This window comes from Pholcus phalangioides, unplaced genomic scaffold, assembly GCF_987345545.1.
Source record: "Pholcus phalangioides strain wild (caught in Gottingen) unplaced genomic scaffold, Ppha-v1.0 ptg000039l_1, whole genome shotgun sequence".
NCBI lineage: Eukaryota > Metazoa > Arthropoda > Arachnida > Araneae > Pholcidae > Pholcus > Pholcus phalangioides.
Genome location: NW_028301625.1, coordinates 6,417,467 through 6,424,241, shown reverse-complemented (window position 1 = coordinate 6,424,241; position 6,775 = coordinate 6,417,467).

Sequence of the window (6,775 nt, the reverse complement as noted above, 5' to 3'; positions counted from 1 at the left end):
CGCAAAGATATCCATAATATGTTTTTACACTTTTCTTAAAATTCTTCCAGGTTGTTCTGCAGTAGAGCTGATTGCTCTGCGACGTACATCACAAATGTTGGTATTTATGCTTTGGGGGCCCTTGCTGATAAAGGATCTAGTTGCGGCCCTGGCAGTATAACTTGTTGGTCCTCAGGTTTCATGAAATTTTTATTTGTTTTGCAATGCCAGAAAGGTTGAAGACCCCTGCTGCATAGAGTTACCAAATTTGAAACTGAGAAAGAAGGACGCCTGCACACACACTATGGATGGCCACTACAGTCTGTCCCAAATTGTTTGCACAGCAGAAATCTCTGCAACCATTGACTTTCAGAACATACTTTCAATTTCAAAAAGTTTTTAAATGACGTGCAGTTAGTTAAAATCTCAAAATTTGTTTGAGGGGCTGTATGCATAAAAAAAAATAAAGAAATTAACTCTTTATACAGTCCCTGTGTGCTCAAAAACCCAAGTAGAAAGTTGTTGCCCTGTCTCTTCTGAGGGCAAAAAAAATTGATGTTTGTAAATGGAGGAAATTTGAGAAAAAAAACAGCATTAAAAATACAGGTAAAATGGTTTTTCTGAATTTAGAGCTGTTCCCCCCCCCCCCTTAATTTCGAATATTAAGGGGGAATTGAATTTTTTTTCGAATTTGAATATCTCAGTGAATATTTCACTGAGAGTCATTCATTTTTTTTGTTAGCCTCAGAAGGGACAAAAAAACAAAAACTAAATTGGCATTGTTAACTTGATGTGATCCTGCCTCATTCCTCAACTGCCAGTTTTTAATTGGGTTTTTGAGCACACGGGGACTGTTTAAAAGGTTAATTTCTTTATTTTTTCATGTATACTACCCCTCAAAAAATTTTGAGATTTTAAGCAACTGCATGTCATTTGGAAACTTTTTGTAATTGAAAGTATGTTCAAACCGTATGTCAACGGTTACAGGGATATCCGTTGTGCAAACAATTTGGGATAACATGTATACTGACCAAAAAAATCCCAGCCACCACAATAATATTTCCCAATTAAAACAGAACTGCTATTAAAAAGCAAAAACAAAAAATACTGGTCCGCCTCCAGTAATGCCTCCTAAAATGAACTGTTCCCACCATCTGGTCTATTTTACTGCTTTACAGATTTTTCCGGCAGCATGATGAGGTTTTCTTTAACCAAGAACTTTGTCTTTCGTTATATTTATTGGCATTTCTGAAAGCTTTCATAGCTTTGTTAAGGTGGGGGGGGGGTGTCTTTTTCCTTTGGATTTTCAGGTTTTTTTGTCCAGAGGCGATTTGCCATAGGAGTGTTGTTTGCATCCTATTTTCTTTACTTCTGAATGAAAGAGTTAACATCCTCTTTCCCCTGTTTCAGTACATGGCATTTGCTGTTAATGAGCAAACAATAATATTCTCAAAATAGAGATGTTGTGGTTTTCTTCCTGAAATAGTTTTTGGACTGTATTTTTCATATTATTCTAGGGTAAGCTGGGCCATGATTAGGATCTCAAGAGGTATGGAATGGCAAACAGAGGGCATAATACCATCTGCCCTGCTTGTAGGCCACTTAGGTTCTTGTATTCTGGAAATTTTGATGGTGATTGGTGAAAGCATGTGGGAAAAAAATCATTCATGTCAGAACCCAATGAAGAGATGTTTCAGAGTGGGAAAAAAAATTCTGGAAACCTTACAAGGGGGAGAGTTTTCTGAACCATAGGACACTTGAAATAGAGATGTGGGGACATTACTCCCCCAGCGTCACTAACGGGGCTGACTGATCTAATGAAAATGAATATATATATGAATTGCCGTCAGCATCATGTCTCTCCCTGCCTTACATAATCATCATTGTGCCCCCCCCCCTTTCAAGTCTATCTCCAACTATAGCTTGAAATGGCATAAACAAAAGAGGACATCTGGTAACCCTATCCTTGCATGGCATGTAAAACTAAGGTTTGGTGGTATACAAGTGGCATAATATGTGATTTATATTTTGTTGTAGTAAAAATGATAAAAAAATTGTTTACTTTGTATTTTCAAAAATGGCATTGTTCAAATTGTAAATAAAATATTCTCAAGCAAAGATTATCGTAAAAAAACTTGTAAATGTTTTATTATACTAGTATTAGGCATTATAGATTGTAACCTGTGTATAACAGTACTGTCTATAACAATAAACCTGCCTATAACGATATTTTCTTTGGTCCTGAAAGAATATTCCTATTTAACACTAGGTTTACCAAGGGGTCATTTTGACCCCTCTGAGAAAAGTTTTCGTTCATTTTTTTCGAGATTGCTACACCTCATCGTACAGTGGCTGTTACAGAGTGAAGATATTCAATGCATCAATTAGCCGGCAAGGTCCCTATATCTAAATCCAATCCAAAATGTGTGAGACACTCTAGGGAGGCGCTTGGCAGCATGTCACCAGCAGCCAGCAATGATTCCAGAGCTGCAATTGGCACTACAACAGGAATGGGTAGCAAGGCCTCAACAGTTCGTTGACAACCTTGTACTAAGCATGGGCAGACAATGTAAATCCTTCATAGCAGTGGGTGATCATATCCTCCTACTAAAGGCTAGATTTTCCTTGCCAGTCACTTGTCACATGGACGTTTCAGTCTTCTGTCCAATTGTGCTCGAAGCTAATTTTTCAATAAAGTTCCTTTTTATCCTTTGGATTTCTTTTTTGGAAAATGTTTTTTATTTTCCCCATGTTCTTATGTCTTGGGGATCTTATGGCATTATTTGTGTCGATTTGGAACACTTTTGCATAACGTTACATTAGAAAAACCATCTTGTCTTTAATTTTTACATACCAATGTATGATTGAGACTTTTTAAACGTGTTAGAATTCACTTTCCCCGGGTGTAAGCTATTCTATTTATTCACAACCCTATTACGGAAAAATTCTCTTTGACACCACAATGTCGAGTTGTCCCTTACCAATCGACACTAGTGTTCCCTTGTCGAAGCAGTCGATTGACGGCATATTAATAATTCATGGTCCATCCTATCCATCCCGTTGAAAATTTTGAACAGTGCTCATATCCCCCCCCCCCATCTGATACTCGCGTTCTTCCAATATAAACATATTCAAAACATTAAGTCTCTCTTCATAATTCAAGCCTCGTGTGCCAATAAGGACACGCTAGCTCTTCTCTGCAACCCTTCAACCAAGTCTATGTCCCTCTGTAGGTATGGTCTCCAAAACCTTACTGCATACTCCAGTCCAGGACGGACTAAGCCTTGGAAAAGTGTAAGAATGACTAGGAGAATGCGAAGAGAACTTTTTGAAAATGAACCCGAACACTCTATTCGATGTTTTGACCTCTGTTGAACAACGTTCAGAAAGTCTGAGCCACTCGTCAATGAGAATTCTGAAATCGGTGACCCTAGTTGTATCCGGGATAGTGACACCATTCAACTCGTAAGAGAAACGTGGGTTGTTCGGATCAAAATGAGTGACTATGCTTTTGTTTACATTAAACGTCATGCTCCATTCATTCACCCATGCTGCAATCCGGTTAACTCCCTATGCTTTGATTCCAGACTACTCCCGTTAGCTTCACGTCATCTGCGAATTTTCTAACAATATCATTGATACCCTGATCGAGTTCATCGATAAAAAGTCAACAAGGTATGAGACAGCACCTCCTAGAGATAGAAGGCCTCCGCAGTCTGCTTGTGATGTCAGTAAGTAGTACATTTTCCCTCAGAATATTCAAGGGAAAAAATTCCTTGCTCTAGTATCATCGTTGTGAGGAAAAGAAATGATCCGGCTCAGAATTGGCGATTTCTATGCCCTGCATCCAATCACTATGCGGTATTTGTGATGCCATCAGGAAGATTCTACGGCAAAATAAGAAGAAACGAAATAGGATGCTGTATTTCAAAATGGGACAAACTTGCTAGGTAGTCTGAATGACGTTTATGGCAAACAGTGCAGAGGCCTATCTCTAGGAGGTGCTGTATTAGGCCAAGGCACTGAACTATAAGAAAAGTGGAGTGAGGACACTGCGGGCCGTCCTTACGCGATCGCATCACGTCATTTTGGAGCGAAATAGGCAGGGGCGTAGCCAGATAAAAAGTGATAGAACAATAGATTTGGCCATCTTTTTCCCTTTTTTTTTGGTCATTTTCTCACATTTCGGGGACTTGGGAACCTGGTCCCCCCCTCGCTACGCCCTTGGAATTAGGCAAAACATTCGCAGAACGTATTAATGCAATGGGACAATGCAAAACAAGACTTACACATTCCGTTTTTTTCACTTTTCGGTCAATAATTATGCATTCTTCGTCTTAAAAAAGTTTATAAAACTGAATACTTACTTTCGTACAAGAAAAATACCCTTTTTTTGAAAAAGCTCAGAGGAACTATTTTGTTATTTAAAAAAATAACATGTTTCTAACATTATTTTGGTGAAAGGTCCCACTACTACTACTAAACTAGACATGCACCTCGTCCATATTCCTCTTCGGAACTTCTAACGAATTGGTACATGTTGGAATGTGTGTGTATATGTAGTGAACCTTCCGTGAAGTTTGTTTCTGTGTAATGCTTGTTATGTGTAGTGCTGCCATCTGCTATCAATATTTTAAACTATGAGTTTTCTCAAGTCAGTGAGTTAAGTGTAATAAATGAATAATTGTAACGTTGTAAGCCTGTTGCTCTCTGCGGCGAGACTTTTTAACGGGGAGATCGGCTCGCATTCGCGCCTCGAAGTTGTGAACCGCAGAAAACCACCTTCAGCTGACCACGACTGCGGCGCGGAAATCAAATAAAAAGCAGAGAGGAACTAAAAAGATTTTTAATGACTTTTTTTTCCAACATCCAAGTAGCACAATGATATCGTGCCGATACCGGTCCGACGTTGGAACGTCGAATGAATATCGAACGTCAGAAACAGATGGGAATTTTTTACGTATCCGATATCGAACGATATAGTAAAAATGTATCCACTCAATAAACGCCAAAATATCTTTTTCTCTAAAACATAGTTTTACTCTCATTTTTACAGTATTTCGTTTCGAAGAATATCTTTTATGATATTCTCTTTTGAAATAATCCAAATTTCTCTATGTCGAACTATGTACGTCGACAAATGTTTGTTATTTCTACGTCGGACGGTATCGAAATCTCTACGCCGTTGAGCTATCGGTGCTCAACTGGGGATCTTGCTCTCTACTGGGGATTATATATACTACAATGTATACATACAAGTTTTTCAATAAACATTTTCTTTTTTTTGGATACATACACGATTCAGTAAGCAAGGGCGTTTAATAAGAAATCGGCATCGCTTCTGCAAAAGTTATGGGTGATGTGAGAAATTGAATATAGTATGAACAGCATCATCTTTCAAATATCGTTGAGAAAAAGACTTGTAACTGTCAGCTATGAAATGCTCAGCACAAAGAGCAGATGCTTTAGTACAGTGTTTCTCAACCGCCGGGCCCTGATGTCATTCATACCCGGCTTCGTGAGTGATTAGCCGTTTCATTTTTCCTCATTCACTTTCCGTTGGTCGTGTGTTTGACCGGGCCTTCGACTCTCAAAAATGAATGAAGCCGGGCCGCGGGCTTGAAAAGGTTGAGAACCACTGCTTTAGTAGGATGCGAAGACTTTCTTCTCACAGTTCCACCCATTGTTTAAGAACGTCAGGATTTCGAAGAGGAAACCTTTATTTAAAAAAAAAATGTATTCATTACCAGGCTTCAAGAAAGCAATAGAATAAATCAATTATTGTTCGTAATAGTAGCCTAACTATGATAATTTTTTGATAATTATAATACATTGTATAAGTATAATTATATATTATCGAGACGGCTCATGAAGGAAGCACGTAGGCACGCGCCCCCCCCCCTGAAAATTACGTTATTAATTTAATTATTTAAATGGATTTGATGCAAACTTAATACCATATGAATTTCTTTTTTCACAATGAAACACATTGTGATAGAAAAAGTCCCGTAAAATACGGGTCATATGGGCATCTTTTTCTCAGCCACCTCGTTGGACATTTTGCCAGTGCCGTCTTAAGGCATGGGCCCACCTGGGCATGGCCCGGGGGCCTCAAACGAAGAGGGGCCTCACAAAAATGAGATCTGGTTGAAATTTTCGAGAATTTGTTTGGTAGGGCCTCTGAAAAATCAATTGGCCCGGGGGCCCATGATACTCGACGGCCCTGCATTTTGCCTGTTGTGGCGTTGTATTTGTATTGTTGCCCTCGGAAAAGACAGGGCAACAATTTTTTAATTGGGTTTTTTATAACAGGGTGTCCATATAAAAATTTAGATTTATTTTTACGACACACCCTGTACTCTCAAAACTGGTAAAGGGTGGTTTTTAAACATTTCTGAAATCGGAACCATTTTTCTACGACGAACGCTTGATTAGATGAAGGCTGAGTTAGAACTCGGAAGACACCCTGTATATGTATTGTTATACCAGCTGGATTTAAAAGTGAAGAACAATTCATTGAAACTTTTTCCCAAATTTTGAAAAATGTTAAGAAAACTAACTTTTTTAAATTTAGTTTTGAATTTATTTTTAAAAAACAGAAGCCAAAATTTTAAATATTAACGGTAGCCGAAAAAAGGAATTAAATAATGATTAAAATTAATAAAATAATTCAATAGTGATAATTACTGTAATTGATTACAGAAAAAAAATGATGGATAGAAAACTGATTATCCAAGGGCGAGCAGGAAGGTAAGTCGTATTGCACTGGGGGTGGAAATATGGTTAAGAATCATTG